The sequence below is a fragment of the Varroa jacobsoni genome, unplaced genomic scaffold (assembly GCF_002532875.2).
Source record: "Varroa jacobsoni isolate VJ856 unplaced genomic scaffold, vjacob_1.0 scaffold_1246, whole genome shotgun sequence".
Taxonomy (NCBI): Eukaryota; Metazoa; Arthropoda; class Arachnida; order Mesostigmata; family Varroidae; genus Varroa; species Varroa jacobsoni.
Genome location: NW_019214148.1, coordinates 68,970 through 87,413, shown reverse-complemented (window position 1 = coordinate 87,413; position 18,444 = coordinate 68,970). Strand labels below are relative to the sequence as shown.

Sequence of the window (18,444 nt, the reverse complement as noted above, 5' to 3'; positions counted from 1 at the left end):
TTGTCAGCCATTGCCGAAATGAGAGTACCTCAAAATGAGAAACTCAAATATGCGCCTATATCTCAGCTCTCGTCTGGTAAAGAAAGCGTTTTTCACTGCGGAAACTGCAGAAAACACATATGTATCGTACTCCAAATGTTAGGAACCACTATTGTTTCAGGTAGAATGTCAAATTGCCTATAAGTTTCATATAAATTGTAGCCGTCTTCACATCAAAAAGCACAAGGTGTATATCTTCTTCAAAACAACGAGGTTATCTTTAAAATTGGCTACCATTATCATAGGGCATTTGACACGGTTTCATTGTTGCTAGCGAGATTCAAAACAACATGACTAGAAACGTAAATTGTCGCTATTACCAACATTTGTGAAGCTTCTGATTCCAATCAACGCGGACTATCAGTCCGACATGTTATTTAAGGTGTCTCCCTTAGAGTTAAGAAACACGGCTTAGACTTGAAAGCCTATCGATTCGAATTAGGTAAACTGACAAAACTATCCTGCATGCAAACATCTGTGTGAGGCTATATACGAACGATCTAACCAGTAATTGGTAATGATTCTGGCCTATCAATCTATGAATATCAATAAGTAAAGAAGCTGTCGATCCCCTTGATTTTCAGAACTCCCTCTTTCACTCCAATGGCCCACGTCCAACAGCCCCACGTTTCTATCCGATCGTCTTAACAATGTTTGATATGCGTTTTGAATCAAACTAGTGTTGTTACGCTGCCCGCTAGCGCCAGAACTAGATTCATATATCCGACCTCAGTCGTCTGCTTTGTTTACTGTTACAGTAATTGTTACTGTTGCAACAATAGCGGTGAAAACAACACCAACCACAAGAGCAGTAATAGTAATGAAGGAAATACGTACGAAACACGAAAACAAGCGATTAATCGAAGAGAGCTATATGATGCCTTTGGCCTGTGTTCGTTAATTGTCTAACCATTTGTGAGACAACAGGACAAACTCCACGTGCCTAACGCCAGTCGCCAATTCGATCCTGTTAAGTGGTCTACTCGTTTATTGTTATATGTCGAGGCTGGCGTAACGTGCATCAGCAGTTGGGTCGGAGCCCATCTATGGCCTTGCTAAGGGAAGTGTTATGGTTGCGAAGTACGTGTGCCTATCGAGCTGGAGGAAAATGACACAGATGTAGCAATATCCCAAAGATTTCTCCTTAAAGGGCTGTCGACAGCAACAATAAGTATAACAAAAACAAATTTTAGAACTTAATGAAGCAACAGATAGAATTTTGCGTATTAAATAATAACAAAGCGTAGACAATCCGCGAAGCCCCAACAGAGATTGCGTATATTCTTGGTGGCGTCTCATTCGTCGGTGCCCTTTGAATCTAAACGTTTGTGCGCGTTCATAGCTCTGTACCATTGTTAAGCCATAGTACCTTGGTTTTTAGAAGCCCGGACAGTTACTCTAGTGCAGTAATCGTTAAACGTGATAGTTTGCTAACGATAATTAATGAGAACGCGCCACTTGGGCTCTTTTTCTCTATGTAATTCTGTATTATAGACAGAACTTTTTTTTTCCCGGCGCACATAAAGGGTTGCTTTACCAATGTGCGGTTGTTTTTCGGTCGAAGCAAATTGAATCTATATATTATCTTAGAGACGTAAATGCGCTTTTCTCGTTTTAAAAAAAAAATTTGAAAACAATGTATCCATTCATTTTCCACGAGTCACGTGTTTTCGCTTGATGTCTTAGCATCTCCTTTCATTCGGTAGGCATCCCCGAGGTAAGTCTCATGGAAAACAGTATTAGATAATGCGTCCTTTATATATCGAAGCAGCGTTGCTGATATATGCTGCAAAAAACTAAATTATAGAAAATCAACAAAGGTGGGTGTTAAAGAGAATGTCGTGCTTTGTAGTCATATGAATACCCAATAAATGTTTTACGAATAGCATCGGACGATGCACTTGTACGCCTTATTCTGCTTTTATAACCCTCAGTTTAACTCGCTATTAGTAAGTTTCAGCTGTCCAGGTGGCTTCTTTTGTATCATACACAAACCCCCCAAAGAACTTCAGATATATTAATCTTATATACCTATATTTCTCCAGTTCGCGTAAACCGAATAATGCCAGTATACCCCGCTGAAAGTCACAGCACTCGCGATAGATTTCCTTTCGCAGCACACTTACAGTGCCTTCGGGCTTGTTCGCCCTCCCTCACTGTCTGCGATCGCAGCGATACATTAGCACTATATAGGGCGAAGTAGACAGTCATTCGAGAATTGGCAAAAGGGAACAGATGCGCTCCCTTTTCACTTGGGCCAGTTCTGCTGCCAAGGTATGCTTACTTTCCCTCGTCGCCCTGTCCAGCCATTTCAACTAGTAGCGACGCAGACGACCTGTTTGTGTTGCTCTGCATGAATCACCTACGTCGAACGCGAACACAACGAGCGTCTGTAGACAGGCGCGTGAACATTTGGTATCTGGGTTGCCGCAGAAACTCAGGCACAGTTTTACTTCCAGCACCCTTGCACTGGCTGCTTCCGACCAGACTGATCACGCAATGTGGGTCGTTGAGGAGCCATCCCATTCACTGAGGGACATCCCGTTGCCCCTCGAGCTCAGTGCGAAGTTGCGTAGACAAGCAGACTGGAACGTTAGTTTTCAGTTGAGAATCTTTTTCCTCTTTTTGGACTTGTTCCGTAGGACTACAAGCAGAACAAACGCCTCTAGGCATCTAATCGAGGCCATGGGCAAGCCATTGAGTTTGCTGAATTGTATGTATGTTGTATGTATGAGACGCTGTAATACAACATAACTAGAATCTCCTGCTGAGCACTTTTCTGATCAGCCATCAGTGTATGCTCTGTGTAGCTTCTCATTGTTGGTAAAGTTGATCTTCGTATTACATAGCTGACCTACTATAATGGTATGAATTAGGCCAGGGTACAAAGTTTAAGCTAAGGATTGAACTGTAAGCAAGGGAAAGTGGGGTCGTATGCGGTGTGCATCGCTAGTGGAATCTTGAGCTATATTAAAACAGTTAACTAAGCTATATCAAACTATATAAGACTATAAGCTATATCTAGCCCAGATCGGAAGAACGACAAAGTTTCATGGCCAACCTGTTGTTACAATTCAGTGCTAAGAACCAAATTCTTTTTATTTTTCTGAGAAAAAATCAAAATAATCTGAAAGGACATCGGTTGACATAAACACGCCAGCGTTACGCAGCAGCCTGACAAGGTGTCTGTATACAGATTAAAAACAAACGCTTATTTATAGCAGGCAATCACCTGAAAGGCTCCTGATAGAGCTATATGAAGAGTGCAATAAGTAGACGCATCAGACGAAGTTGCCTAGGCTCAAAACCATGTATACACACATTTCGTTTTCAGCTTGAAGCGGCCAGCCGACTGAAGCAATGCTTGACAGGAACCCCAGACGTAAAATTTGAGAGAAGTAGCACATCATTATAATTACATGGTCATTGTTTGAATACTGCCTAAACTTGAAGGGGCGCAGAAAGAAAATATGGTCAAATCGGTAAAAGCGCGGTGTGTGCGAAAGGAATGAGTGGCAGGGACGAGAATGATATATATATACATTATATATATATATATATCGGATCTCTGGAAATGATTCTATTCAGAATTTTTTTACGTGTTGGTTCTTGTGACTATGTTACCATTCTTAGCATTCATACATGCACCTTTCTTTTCTAGGGGCTTCATTGTTGTGCAACTTTTTTGCGGAATATAGCGATTTGTTACGAGAAAAGGGCGTCATCGGAAGAAAACTGTTGGCCACAGTTTTCGGTCCGCTTGCCCGTTTACATGCCCTCATCGATATCAGCCTATAAGAATAATTGTAGACTGGTTATCACTATACCGTTTACGACTATGCTGTTCCTGGAAAAAGTCGATGCATTTGTTAAACATTAGTGTAAATTAATGGAACCTTGCTGCAAAAACGGGGATGCGCATCGCAACAGTTTGATGAATGCTTTTTGGTCTAACCTGTAAAGTTTTTTCGACCTTTGGATACCCGCGGAAACCTAACTTCAATTATAAAGGGTATTTGGGCGTAAAATGCCCTTTGCCTTTTAGCAATATAGACTGACATCGAGCTATTTAAGTAACAGTAGCAGGCAGATGACCGAATATTGGTGAATGATACGGTGGCTGAGAGTAATTCTTTTTTAAAACGGTAAACTGTTGTAGTTGAGGGACAGGCAGACAGTCTTAAATATGTTCTACTGTTAAGGCCATATTGCAGAAAGGCCACGGAAGGTCGTGGAAGGAAAAAGAAGCAGCTGTCAAAATATTGTCCGAACAAACATTTGGGGGTACGATCAACGGTATTGTGTCAACGGTGTTATTGATAAAAGTGCGAATTCGCAGAGGCTGCTGACCAAGCGCTATCCGAAGCGGCAAAAAGCTTTCTTGTGTAGCTGTATGCTAGAAATGCTTTATTTTGTACTGCCGTCCGAACCGGCTTGTTTTTTCAAATGAATGATGTCTTACGAGCATCGTTTCTATTACTGCCTCCACCTGCTAAATAGACTGACTCTAAAAGATCGTTAGCGGTGGTTCTTTTGAACTTACGCCCATAAGACTGTATGCCCAGTATTTCGAAACTAGATCAGCATGGTCCCCAGGGGGTTGACAGGCTTACATGTAAGCATTGCGCCATGACTCGAAACCTAGATCTAGCTAACATTTAAAAACTTACGTGTCTTTTTCAGGATTGAGAGAAGTCGAGCTAATGCCGTAAGGGATATTTATTGGGTCCTTCGAGTGATTCGATGCTGTCCTATTTATATTATAAGGTGCAGTTATAATGTGTGAAAGCGGTTCCTCCATTAGAGTTTTATTTGTGAATCTTTATCAGATATTGTCTGATATCGCGTTACTTACGTTTTCATGTTTAATTTCAATGACAGAAATAAGCGCATTATAAAAATTCAGATCTGAAGTGGTTGGAGCTAAAAAAAAAACGCAGGAAGTATTAAATAATGCTTTTTTACTACAACTAAATTAGACACTTATAGTGGCCGTCGTTATTGGCCTAATGCACTATAATAACTGGCTAAGTAGGTAAATTAAAAGAAAAATGTAAATGTGAAATTCGTGTATCTGATATCGGCCGCTAAGAATAACCTGCCCTACCACCTCACCGGTCGCCTACTGAATTTTGGTTGAATCATATTTATGACTGAAGATGTACTGCTGGACGCGTATACGGAATATCATGGCAAGACATTCTATATAGCCGTCTACAGCGTAAACTTGATTGGAGTGCTTATGGTACGATGCGTCATAGTGGCTGATAGCCTTATACATTTAATTTCATCCTGGTACTATTTAATCAACTAGGTTCCTGATTTTGTCGACGAGACAACACCGGTGATTAAAAAAACGTCAGGTAATCAATTATTTTCCACAATAAGAATCCCCAGTTCAGGTTTGTCAGGATCTTTCTTGACTCCAGGCGTAATCTGAGTAAATAGTTATGCCTACCTCCAATCAACAGCTGGTCCACATCTGTTCAAAGCAACGGCTGCTGAAAAAGCAATGGCAAACTAAGCTGGGTGTGAAAAAGGAATTTTCTTACGAAGATATAATTAGTTTGTTCAAAGCCCATTTGCAGAACTGCATGTATCGATTTTATAGACTATCAATCATTATTTGCTGTTTGAAATGTTGCAAAGCTAAACGGGTTCTGCTCGAAATATATATATATATATATATATATATATATATATATACATATATCATTCCATTAATACTTACTGACTAATTAGTTCTACAGACAAAGATTCTACGTGTTTGAATTTCTTCCACTCATATTACGTATATCTGTAAGAAAGACAGAGTACATTAGTACCTACATTTTTGCGGGAAATGCAGCTTTCGATGGTCACACGGCACGTCGTATTCTGGCCATGGCAGGCGTTCTGTCGAGATACCGCAGCCCTACTAAGGACTAGTCTTAAGCGGACTTGTGAACCAACAAATGTGGAAAGAAAAAAGCACTTGCTTGGCTAGTGGGTTTAACGTGGCTTGGTCAAACCAAGTCTCGTTTTTTCAATGCGACGAAGTTCGGTCCTGGGAAAGAGTACTATCCAGGAACGCGAGAGCGACACTGGTGGCGTGAACCCTCGTCCGAGCCTAGACTGCGACTCGTCCGATAGTAGATTTCTGATTCAGTCAGACTGCTTCTTCTCTAAGGGACATTGTATTGCGAATTCTAGTGTGAGCATCCTAATTATATAGATTAACGCGGCCGCTCGTAGCTTTAAGCGCCATAGACGGCAGTGTTACGGACATGAATAAGCATGCAATACGAGCGGGGTGAGCGCTTAGGCTCATTACTAGTTTCGGTTTTTTGAGTTCCAACCCGTCTGATCAGAGAATAACATAGCAAAAAGGAAGACAGCTGTAACGAGACAGAGACGGGTGAAGGAAACAGGGAAGAGGGAGAGAATCAAGCGGTACAAATTATCTGGCAAAGAAGCACTGACGTGCGCTAAGCGACATAGCATGTAATATACTGGTAACTTCTCTCTGTTAAGTGCGTAAATCCATATTTTCGTCAGAAGGACAACAGTCTAACTTCATTCGTTGCAGGAATCCGAAAGTGTGAAAATCGATTGAGCAAATGATGTTTTCGTTGAGTCAAAAAAATTCAAGGTATCTTGGGTTGAATGAAATTTCTCAAATGCTGCTGAAAACGATATTTCAATAAATGGTGTCACCGAGGAGGAATCATTATATGGTAGACCGGTTCTTTTGGACAACAGGTTTCTGGGGGCCAACCTATATGAAGGCTTCTAGAACGAGGCCACGCGAGAAAACTGAACACACGATAACGAAGACTTTATTAGTATAACATTCGTTCCATAATCTTAAGTTACGAAGTTTAATGGTAGAAATCTTGCATTTGCACACTTAACCGAGGCCACGGCCTAACAAAATCTAGGTTATGTCTTAATTTCCCCCATAGGTAATATTATTCACAGTTCTGTTCGCATCGTATCGTTCGTGTCCTAGTGAACATATAATGTGTTAAAATAGCTGGATTGATATGATTGACAATATTCATATGCCATGATGATGAGGTATAAATGTCGCGTAAAAATGTACTTTTTTAGACTTTCGAAATATTCATCCACTCTCATTTGCAGTTGATATACTTGCGTATGAACTTTATCAGAAATGTATGGCAATGGGCGGGGGGAAAATCAGACCCACTAGTAATTTTGAGGTTATGAATTGTTCAGCCCGAGATCATGCGTATCGGCGAATATCAAACTGGGCTAGAAGAAATAACGATCGTATACAACAGGGTTATTGGGCCATGAATGGCAAATATTTCGTTAGCGTAGGGAACGGTTCAATTAATAATAGAACGTTCGGTTCTATACACTAGAAGACCAATAACTGCTTTAAAAGGTCACCATATAATGGCGAACGTTTTATGATTACTGCAGTGACAAGTTCTGTTTCAGTGATAGCCAGTGGTAACAGAAGGGTTTGATTGAACACCCCCTGAAAACCTTTAGCCAGTATTTTATCATACAGCTTTGATTAAACTCGTCTTAGTCTCGAAATGACGTATACTATGATCAAGATGTTGCCCCAGGTGCGCTGGTAGCGTAGGCAGTAACGAGCGCAGAAACTCGAAATTTTCCTTTAAGATATTACTGAAGAGACTAGAGTTTACTGTTCATTATTTTTCACAGTTCTTCCCTTACCTTAGGTTTTCATTGAGCCATACAATACGTTTACACGATTGCCGCCTTACCCAGATAAACAGGTAGATCAAGGAAGATAGATAAAAAAAAAAAAAGAAGAACACATACATTTAATTCAACGTGTGATTTTCATTGATCCCTTCACCCTTCTACTGAAACAACACTTTTGTGCTGATATTTACGTATTTTCGTTTGACATGACGATGTCTGTGCGACGCTTACGTATCCCATTTGCGTCCCACAAGGCAGTGACAATATCGCTATACTATTGCCTATTTAGCATTGAGTGCTAAATACGAAAACTAAAAGGGGTTTTGTTCTACAGGGGATGAAAATTTGACGTGTTAGTGTTAAGGCTATGGGGCGTGCTTGCTGTTGTTGATGGCTAACGCAGAAGTATTAAGGTAGCGCCGAGTGTTAGGACAAGTCACCATTTGCTTGAATGGTGGTGTGTACTAATCCTATTTTGGTGAATAACGTTTGTCCGTGCACTTAAAAATGCTTTTTAATTTAATTATTTAAAGTTGTTAAGGGGGTAGATAGGGGTTCATAAAGGTATGAGTTGAATGTTTTTCAAATTTTACTGCAAATCTTGTTTTTGTTTCAAGGTAGAAAATCTATCAACATGTGAAGCCTGTTCCACGAAACGTATAACGGTGGCTTAAGTTATAGATAATATAATTGTTAATAACAACTACATATAGAATCTGATTGGGTATATGCAAAACACGTTTATAATTATGGAAGTGCGAACTATCGAATTTGACCAGGCTTTAGCCATTCAGATGCTGTAAACCATTGTTTACTTTTTAACGGTTACTCTAAGCTCATCCATTACATTTAACAGTTATCCACTCGCTGCTTAAGTGCCACTTCTATCTGTGCCGTAAAAAGCAGTGCCCTATCTACAGATATTACTATTCCACCTCTGTTTTCCCCTATGATCGTTCAAACTGCCCCAGGGATTGTTCCTATTCAAGCGTCTATGTGATCCCCTATTTGACTGAGATCCTCGTGTTACCTTTAATATCATGCGTATAACGGTCTATTGTATAGCCGAAGCACTTGGCAATCCGCTACTCCGTTTGCGCCGGACGACAACCAGCAAGCAACGGTAACTCAACGACTGACTAGGTAAGACAGACACAGAGGGTGAATGGGCTCCCCACCATATGGATGCTACAATGCCACGTATCTACCTTATAGAAAATAAGGGAAAGAAAAAAAGAACGAAACCATCGAAGATCGCGGGTTATGACATTCGCATTCATGCATAATGTCACGAGTTGAAATTGGTTTCCGCACGTAAATGCAGAGATAGCGTGCAGCTGCGCGTTAGCCAGCAGCAGCAGCAGCAGCAGCAGCGGAAGAGTAGCTAAATTAGTAAAAGCAGGTAGGTATTTGTGTGTTATTTGCCAATACGTATATCAAAGGAAGCCTTGCAACCGAGAAGTATCTGGTCCTCTGTCAGGTCTAGGGAGCTTGGCGTCCACCTAATCAAAACCTGGAGAGGACTGCATTACCTGCCTGGGGGCCGTGAGGAACCTCCTTTGGTCTATAGCTAACCAAAATAAAATGAACGCCGGGATGCGTCGTAAATGGAAAATTGTAAACTTCTCTATATGCCCTCCCCTTTACCCTTATCCCCTAGTCTTTTCTTCGCTCTGCACCGCACTAGGGCATTGTAAATGGTCCACTGTTTCTTTAAATGAAACAAGTCTTCTTGCACTTTTTTTCTATTACAAACTTTCGCGAGGAGATCACTAATATTACGAGCTACTTCACATAAGATAGCCCACTGTTGCATATCTCGTATGTATTGCTCACTTACGCTTTAGAATTTCTGACTCAAATATTTACACAGATGGATGCTATTTATGGTTTTTTATTAGCGCGAAATCTTCTATTGGTCCATGAAACCTCGTCTTTTTGTCTATTTACGATCCTGCATATTTTTTTTTTCTATCTGTCATTGAGAAGATCGTTCAAAAATGTCCCGGCTAAAGTTGGTGTGTTCCAACGGCTTCCCGAATATGGTAACAAAGTGCGTTCATTATGATAGGTTAGGAATAGGAATAGGATAGACAAGATTTCTTACAGCATAACTTTCTATTCTATATATAAACTTCTATCCCGAATAGTAAAGGTCGAAAAGACAAAAACACTTCGTACGCTCAATGTCGCATTACTTGCAAAATGTCTTATCGTACATTGCGTATTCGAAGCAGCTCTACAGTTGGTCTATCATTTTACTGGGACAGTATGAAGTTAGGGAAGTTTATTAACGCTTGCATAGTCCTACTCTGTTCGTAACCCTGCAGCTGTAACGGGTATACAATTTTTCATTGTTACTGTCATCATTTATGTTCTACATTAGTTTCGGCTCGCAAGCGTACAGCAGCGTCACATGACTAATTATGTATTATATGACGCGTCGGCCTACGTGTCCTAACACAGCCTCTCAAAAATATCATTTCGCAGCAAACGCGTTTTAACGAACGTCGCGTTTATTTTTCTTGCGCCGACAAAAATGCCAGTAGCCAATACAAACAGATTCTGATCGCTGGCTGCTGCAAAAGATTGATACGGATTTTACCTAAAAACAAACGACGATATTTGTACGTACTAGTTGTTTCTGATCGCGTATAGACCCCTAACGATAGGCTACGAAAGCTTGTCCTCGTGATAACATCGTTCCCCGTATTCGCCCGCTAATCTCGCAGCCGTATGATAGAATGCTTCACGGCAATACCAGATTCGAAACACAGAGGCTATGAACGATTGTTTGCTATCAGTAATTCCCGTCACGTCATATTCAAAGCAGTATTGCTTAAAAGTCGGAAGCTACTTTACTATTGACCATTGTAGGTTAGCAAATAGCAGACCGGAATCACCCAGGCCAACTTTGTTGTAGGACATGGCCAGTGGTTTGATGCGATGCATTTTTGTTTACGTTCCTGTTGCTGTTTGCACACTCTTTCGAGTCGCATCGTGTGATAACTTTTACTAAATACTGTGCACCTGCCTTTTTGGGTGTATTGGTATAACAAGTACGAGCATTCTCCGTTGAACGTTGGTTCAAATCTCGACGTTAGAAACAATTACTATCAAATATTAATGATCAGAGAATAGAGATTTAGGAAAACTATAGTATTATTACTAATGTCATAGACGGCTTGTACAGTTGCATAGGTTTCTTGAGGAAACCACCAACAAAGCCAGCAAGACCGACTACGGTTAGACTCCTAATGGGGGCGAGCCGTTCGCGCTATGCCTAAACTAGGTAGGTAGGTAGGTAGGTAGGTAGGTGATCCTGAGGGCTGGTTCTCATAGAATAAATACCTCGTAATGCTAAATGAAAGAAAAAAATACGAAGCTGCCAGGTGACTGAGCGTCGCCATTATTCATGTGTGGCGTTAACTGTATGCTAGAGAGAAGGCCCAGTATTTGTGACAGGGTCGATGGAATTCACGAATGAAAAATTGGTCGAAAGGTTTGAGGCAAATATTTTGCCGGTGATTACTTTTTGTCGTTATGTCGATTATATGAGAGTCGAGTTTATATAAGGATCACGTATTGGTTTCCTATCATTGCTGGAACAGTTCATTGGCGTTTGTTGTGGAACAGCTGGATAGCTGCATATAAAAATTACATTTATTTGCTGGAAGATGTATCGCCGTTTGTGATTCGTCGACTCAATAAGTGTGCTTCATATTTTTCAAGTTACCGTTTAAGTATTATAGTACGCCTAGCTGTTACAACGATTCATCCTAGCCTTGGTAATTGTTGAACTCGTATTGACACCTGTTGAAAGAAGATGTCGCATTGATCCTTTTCAACGACACATTCACTAAGTCAAGCACCACCTTATTAGGTCAAAGCCGTATTTGGCTAAATCAGTACGCGCTAGGAACGCGCCAGGTACGTCGTACCTTATATTGTGCGGGCAATGCAAACAAATTCATGATTTCACCGTCCGTATAAAAATGAGGCCTCTCGCACGGCCGATGTGTCAGCCCTGTATATTGCACTCAATACGGGTTGAAAAAATCTGAACGACTTTGTACTTTATTCAACACGATTCTATACGAAGCTCCAGAGAGGGTTAGGTGGCGTACAAAAGGAAGTAACAGGATAAAACCACACGCAAATTAGGGCGTGGAGTCTGGGATCATAAAAATATTTTTTCGTTTGTTGTCTAGGGTCCGAAAAGGCGACCACAAAGCTTTACCAAACCCTCGTCCTCAGTGTAACAGTTGACATGAAGCCTTTAAGAAGGTTTGCAACCGAGCGCTATCTACCACCGTCCGTAGTTACCGAAAGACAATAGAAAGATCGTAGGATATCTTTGCTGCAGTCATCAATAAAGAAGTGTAGACTGCTTCATTGACATGATGATTCTGTTTGAATCTCAGTCGTTGATAGTCCGAACAACAAAATAGAAGTTCTCCATCGTAAAAATGTTGTTCGGTAACACCGAAGACTGAATTACGTCCAGATCGTCGAAACTAAACCGTCTTTCCGTTATTTCTAAACTCGTTTGCAGGCTTTACCCTGCAGCTAGCGGCTGCAGGAACAACCTATATAAAACTAATTAAATATGGCTATCGTTTCTTGTAATTTTACCACAGCTATAAAACATATCTGTCATCAATAATAATCGGCTCCCGTCCCAACCCGGTTTGCTTGCGTTAATGATAGTTGATTTAAAAACGCGTTGTTATCAGATGCAGTGCGCTTTACACAAGTGAATTTTTTCTTCAATGCTTGACGGTATTTCAAGGATCGGCTTGGTAGACGTTCCATGTACGTGTCGTGTTATTCTATGCAGTATGTCAGCAATATTATAAGCAGTAAGGCCATTCAGGGAACCTCTTCTGATCCTATTTATTAGAACATAGCGACTATACGTTCAATTCACGAAAGGAAGATTGATTCCTTTAAGAAACTACTTAATTGACATTTTACAGAAAGCACGTTATAGCCGTTTAGGTGTTTGCCAGTGTTAGCTACCCCTTTTAAACACTCACTTTTGCGTCCGTGTCGTTGATGTTGCTTTCTTTACGTTGCCGTCAACATAAGACAATTAGCGAGGTAGCACTGAGATCTCGTCAACGTGCATATAACTGAGTACGACTGTTCGCCACGGCTCATGTACGACTGCTTTTTCCCAGTTTTCCCATCGACCGCTTGAGACCTATACATGTTTCGAGGAGCTAGAGCCAGTGTCATCGCATCAGGATAACAGCAGCGGACTTTCAGGACGTCATAATCAAATGTGTCTGTTGCAATCGAGTGCTATTCGTTAGTGAGTTCCCTTACGTGTACGGTTCTTAATCACGCCTTGTGAATCGATGCGATCTTGTATTTGCCACCTCGTTAACAAATCGTGTTAATTAAATGAAAATCATATCAATAGGGTATCCAGCTTTATAGTGCTAACTAATATACAGAAGCGTTTCTCTAAGCCATATTTATTATACTAGCCAGAATGTCAACTGTTTTTAACGACCCCCGTTTTTTACTACGACATATATAAATAAATGGAATAGCCCGTGTTTGTAATAGAATAGTCCTATGCGGTGGTTTCCCATATACTGGAACAGGCAGTTAGCATAGTCAAATTAGCATAGTTAGCAAAAAGTTCTAACTTATATGAATTTAAACTATGAGTTTACGTTTAGCGTTTGATAAAAAGTGTTTACAACTAGCATATTATTCAACATTTGCTTGCCTCTAGTGAAATTATTTGCTAGGCTTTATGAGCTCTCTTACGTGTTTTCTGTCTCGTGGCTAGTCGTTGTGAAAGGTGGCCGGTCTTCGCTAGGCCTTGGTCTCAGCTAACAATTTTTACATAAGCAGCACTATATCCTCAAAAGATTAATTGAGAGAAGGGGAAACTAGTAAAGGGACTGAGCCGATGTGAAGAAGTATTGTGGCATGATTGCGTCCCGTAATTTAGTATACAAGTCGGATCGTCGTTCGTGGAATGCAATGAAGTGATCGCGCGCCGAAGTTCTTTATCCATACGACTCACCGGCCGTGAAAGACAGGGGCGGCTTCGTTTACGCCGTTAGCTCTAGTGAGCTACAGTGCGAGCAGTGACCGCAGCGATGGATCCCACCGGAACGCTGTCACTTAATGAACTTTCGCGGCGGATGGCAAAATTGTCTATAGCATCAACCACGACAGTTTGCTGAAGTCGTTCGTCTAGTAAATACTACTGCTATACTCCTTTACCCTTTCCATCCCCGTTTGCGATTCCAGCATTCACAGTCCGAGTGCATCCCGTGTAAGGGCACAAGAGCGAACAGATTCCGGACCGAGTTCCCCGAACTGTAGCAGCCCCATTTCGTCGCAGCACGGCAGGCCTCTTTACGCCTACTGCCCGCCTATATTAATATATCATTTGCTGTTCGCGCGTCATGCTGTTTGAAATTTACTTGCTGCACGAGAGCTCTATATTAAAGTCATATATTGCGGCCGCTCGAACGTTGCCATCCCATAGCAGATGGTGTGGTCTTCATTGTGATCCCGGGTGGTCTAGGTCGTCAACGGCGTCGGCATCTACTGTGGTTTGGTAGAATTTTCAACTAAGTGAATTCAACCATCGAGTTTAGAAACCAGCTCGCACACACGCATCGAGACTACGAAAGCTTATGCGAAAATTCCTCCGTGTTGCGGGGAAGGGCAGCGGAAGCTGTGAAAACTGAAACCGCCGGCCTGCCTTGGCTGATGATTGTTGTGGTCCATTAAATCAAAAAGATGTGCTGACTCTCCTACAGGCTTGCTGCAAAATAACTGCCACATGTGCTCATGTACATTGTCGGACATGGGTGGCCCATGCGATGTATTTACCAACGAGGTATACAACGAGAAAGGAGTTTATCGTATATACGTACGGGCTTACGCACACGTACGTTGATTATTTGCATGCAGAAAATTCTTTCATTTATCATATTGACAGTCAGTGGTTAGTCAACGGTAAACAGTGATATCGTCAATGGAAATTGACCATTTACTCGAAACATTAATATCGAAATATTCGAAATAAGAACTTATTTTAAGCAGTTTTTATTTCGAATATTTCGAAGTTTTTATTCAACTACTTATTCGAAGCGACATTATAGCGCAAACGGTAGACAATTGCCGTTGTACGGCTGTTGTTAGTTTTTGGTGTTAACTATCACTATTCACTTAGTCACTAATTTTTCTAGGGCGAATATCCATGTAGAAAGTGAGCGCCATTAAAATTGCTTCTCGAGACGTCCGAATCATTAAGGACGCGACGTGGACGAAAAGTGGGCAATGCCTATTTAGACGGATGTTTCAAATCTTGAACAGCGATAAGTTTTTCGCCTCATACGCATGTACATGTTTAACTTGAATCTGTAGTAATGGGCGATAGTGTTTAGCCCTTACGAGATTTTATTGGCAAGGCGTGTAAGTTTTCATTCTGCCGAATTTCTATCTGTAGCTACGATGTCCTTCTAAGACAATATTAGGATTGTTAGGATATTATTGTTCGAACTTCATTCGTCAGTTAATAAAGAAAAAGTTGGTTGAAGCAGTGGAACTATAAATATGATGCCAAAAAGAACGCTCTGCAAAACCTAGCTAAATAAATAGTAATATTTAAAAAAGTAGTATTTTGCACTTATTCATCACAAGGCCTTTAATGCGCATAGATGCAAATGTCAGCAAGTAAATGGCTATAACTACGGAAAATTTTCTCTACAAACGTACCCTTAGTGCCGTTATCAGGCAAGATGAAAAAATAAGGTTCAAAACACGCATTTTTCTACAATATACTTCAAGATTCCAACTTCAAACTTCAATCAAGTTACCTATAAAATTTAATTTTATCGAACGACAAATTATTCACACTTGCAAACATAGCCACTTAGCTTGGATCAATCTGAAAAATTTCAAGCTGTATTTATTCAGTTTATTAATCTAGAAAAATTTAAATTGTGTATATTTTGACATTATGAGAATAGAAAGAAGGTACTGCATAAGGTTTCCTATATCAAATTTTTTCACCACCATTAATTTTAGTTTTTATGAGATAGCGACCTGAGGTCTGTTCATTCGGCATTTTCAACATCTTGTGTCGTTAGATCCGCTGCCGGTGCCTTTGAGGAGTCCGGTTAAGCTGGGATAAGCTATAACCCTTAACCCGGAAATCGCGTGAGATGCGACTCTCCCGTTTTGTCATTATCTCTTACAAGTCATACCGCCACCATTTTTACGGAAACACAGCCATTAACAGCAACTCCTCAGGAATGCGATGGGGTGCATCGCTTCGTTATCCCGCCGTTGAAACTGTAAAATAACACAATAAAGCGACATCCCGGCACAAGAGCCAACCACAACAGTTTGCCCATCTGGGTTCGGTACCAAAATGTTTGATGTCACTGGGCTTTAAGTTCAGATTACTAGCAGAACAAAATATATATATATATATAGGGGTACCAAGTTCAATAACACGCTTGCATCAACTTATACATAATAAGAAAAGATGTAAATAATATATCACGAGATTAACATACTGTTCATACCTTCAATACAGATTCAAAGGCGATGGCGTGACCGTTCATCCGGTTACCTTCACCCATTCGTTACCATGCTAAAAATTTGCTATCTATTTTGGCGAACCTTCGCCCTCACCTTCCGAGTTACTCAGAAAAGGTCTCGGTCGCCGGATGTCCGAATCGACATCTCAGATTTGTGACAAACGGCCGAGCGTCGGCGAGAGGATAAATTAGTCGGCATTTGCCTTATCCACGTAAAGCATCGATCCTGAGTGCCACTACTCTTGGAGTCTGCTAGGGTCGTAGATTACCAAATGACCCACTTAGGAGACAGCTTTAATTAGGTTGTTTCGGCCTTCTGTTTCATAGGAAAAGTCTTCAAACGGAATCGGCAACAGAAGGAATTCACATGGTCCCTTTGGGGCAGCCGTGTCCAGAACAAGAAGGGGAACTCTACTGCTCGGTCATCTAAGCTTATCTAGTTCTTCCATAAAATTTCAGCCAGCAAGAAAAGCAGATTTCATGGTACACTGACGCACTCCAAGGTTGCAGAACTAAATATCTGGATCTCAACAAACACTACATGCAGGGCCTTCTCTAAACTATTGAACTCGTTTTATCTGCTGTCGGCCATCAGGACGCAATACGCAGCTTCCGTCAAACGCTTTCGGAAATCCATGTTATTCCTTCGAAATGGCTTTTCTGGCCCTTAGTAGAGAGGACAGAAGTCAGTCGATGGGCTGACGCGTAGCGTCTAGCATACGTTTTTCTTAGTGATTCTGCACGAAAAAGACGGTCAGTTTCGCTTACCTGTGCTTTCAGAGACAATAAATAGCGAAACATCTCTCCACTAAGCCGGCAGGGTGCAAATACGTAGGCATCAATTCAAAAGCGCAGTTCAGCAAAGGGCTAGAGCGCCACGGCTCCTAGAGTGCCCATCGCTGCCCCATTCGAGCTCACCGCCTTGCTGTTTTACAGATTCTTTGGTGTTTGCACTACAACAAAAGTTTCGCTCAGGCAGGCTGGGCTATATCGTGAATTCCTCATCGCGACTGCAAAAAAACAAGGGCACCTTTTAAGAGCTCGTGTCACTCGCCAACATCCTCAGATATATTATTTGTTGCGTGATGTAAGTTTTTTGGCTGGCAAATAGTTTTGAGTGCCGCGGTTAGAAGATAAACCGCAGGTTGCACTTCTGCCGGCACTCTGAAGGTGTTCTGGGCTATTTGGGAGGAGGTAAGAAGAAATGTCGATTTAAGATGTGCGCTTTCTGGGGATGGCTGGGTGGACGGACGATTGTAAGGCTACGACAAAATATTGTGCATACTCCTCGTATTGATTACTTGAGCTACAGCACTGACTACGTGTACTCCCTTCAGGAGGCTCTCTGCATCTAAGTGACAAGGTCCAGGCATGGAGTGCTTAGACCTAGCAAGTTCCTATTTGCACCATTTCTATTATATGTCGGCTCTGACTAGGCGGGGCGGATATAAGCCAATATGGAATACATGCGTGGGCCACGGAACAAGATAACGTGGCATAATAATCTTCGTTGGCAAGAAATCAATGACTCTGTGATTATGGAACACGAAGGCGTTTCTGTAGTTTGGTAACTAATTTTTAAAGCTAAACAGTTCACGGGGGAAACCCGAAGGCTCAAGTGGTCTACCCGCCTAGGTTTCCGTTTATTTGAGAATATCATCACTCCCTGCTAGCCCACAGCCTTAGAGAGGACTATGCTTCTAAAACCATCGTAAATCAACTGAGTAGTACTTAGCGGCTCGCTAGGATCGGATCTCGTGGAGAACTCCGTAAATGATCCCCGGTGTGACCGCGATGGTATTAGCCAAAGCAGCCGCGTTCTGAGGGCGTCGTTTGAGAGGCCACAGATGCGAGAACTTGAGTCACGAAATCCTCAGTTGGAAAAGCTCATGGTAGAATAAAACAGCTATCTGGAGCCATTGACATTGGTGGATACCATGTGTAGACGTCGATTCCTCGATGTTACGTTAATTTGCTCTTAATCGGTCTTTATGTAGCTAATCTGACTATCTAACCACCTTGCCTCCGACGGTTGTTTACTGCGAATAATCGTGTTTCAACGTTCCACGAGCTACCGTTGATTCTGCTATTGGGTCCTTGGATCGTTCTCTCCTTGATTTTCACATTTGAACAA

The 18,444-nt window shown here is 41.4% G+C and overlaps 1 long non-coding RNA gene across 1 annotated transcript in view; it reads left to right on the top strand.

Moving 5' to 3' along the window:
• The first annotated feature begins 799 nt into the window (after positions 1-799).
• Positions 800-18,444, top strand: part of LOC111267983 (uncharacterized) — a 49,213-nt gene continuing 31,568 nt past the window's right edge. The window contains exon 1 of the long non-coding RNA XR_002684938.2: positions 800-1,119. This is a non-coding gene — a long non-coding RNA (uncharacterized LOC111267983). The remainder of the gene's footprint in view (positions 1,120-18,444) is intronic.